The sequence below is a fragment of the Sinocyclocheilus anshuiensis genome, unplaced genomic scaffold (genome assembly GCF_001515605.1).
Source record: "Sinocyclocheilus anshuiensis isolate Anshui unplaced genomic scaffold, SAMN03320099.WGS_v1.1 scaffold476, whole genome shotgun sequence".
Lineage (NCBI taxonomy): Eukaryota > Metazoa > Chordata > Actinopteri > Cypriniformes > Cyprinidae > Sinocyclocheilus > Sinocyclocheilus anshuiensis.
This window is the reverse complement of record NW_015554139.1, coordinates 1,757,953-1,759,035: the sequence shown is the minus strand read 5'-3', so window position 1 is coordinate 1,759,035 and position 1,083 is coordinate 1,757,953.

Here is a 1,083-nt window from a genome sequence, read left to right as displayed (position 1 = left end):
TGAACGTGGTTTTGCGCAGCTTGTCAGTGAACAACGGCTCTGTGTAGTAAATGCTGCTCCATGTGAAAGCACACATGTGATGGAGATTTACCGATGATTACAGAACCGGCTTTACTGACAATTAAGATGCCATTAAATATCGCATGCGATTTATCGTGCAGTCCTAAATATATATTTGGTGGGGGGGGGCGATTCGAGGCTTGTCGCAAGCGATTTTTTGTTTGTTTGGTGTCATTACGATTATTTAACTGCTCCCGATAGAGATAATTAGACTGATTTCTGAAGCATCACGTAACACTGAAAAATTGCTGAAAATTCAGCTTTGCCATTACAGGAATAAATGACACTATAAATATATTAAAATAGAAAACAGTTATTTTAAATTCGTAAAAATATTCCACAATATTAATGTTTTTACTGTATTTTTGCAGCCTTGAGCTGGCCACCCCCTAACGATCGGGGGGTGTGACCCAATTCGCAGCTTGTCGCAAGCATTTTTGTCCAAAAAATCCTCTATCGTGTGGTGTCATTATGATTATCTAACTGCTCCCGATCGAGACAAAACGTCGCCGAACTCAAATCGTAAATATCAAACATGTTTGATATTTAGGACTCTTGATCTGGCTGCCTCTGACGTGATACCCGCGATAGCCAATGAGAGCGAGCAAGCGTCTCCCGGATGTTGCGTGCTTCTATAGCTGAAATTTGGCAGCCACAAACATGCCATGAAAGCAGAGAACATCACACATATTCTTTTCTATACTTTGTTTTTCACTGTGAAACAGAACGTGCGCTGGTAGAGCCAGCTGACAACGATGATTGTCCTCTATTTGTTTTTCTTCTCTAGTCAAATTTGATCTCGCGAGTCTCTGTGAGATCACGCATGACAATCACATGCGATTTATCGTGCAGCCCTAAGTTTGTTTGTTGATCACAAAGTACAAAGTAGATGAGGAAAACTAGGATGCCAGGTGTATTCAAAGCGCCACCATTACTGTCTAGAGTGGGTGGAATAGTGCGCTGTGTTTGGTTGAGAGGATATATCGCATTCTGCAGAGAAGGGAGACTGGCGTTTGTCGCGGT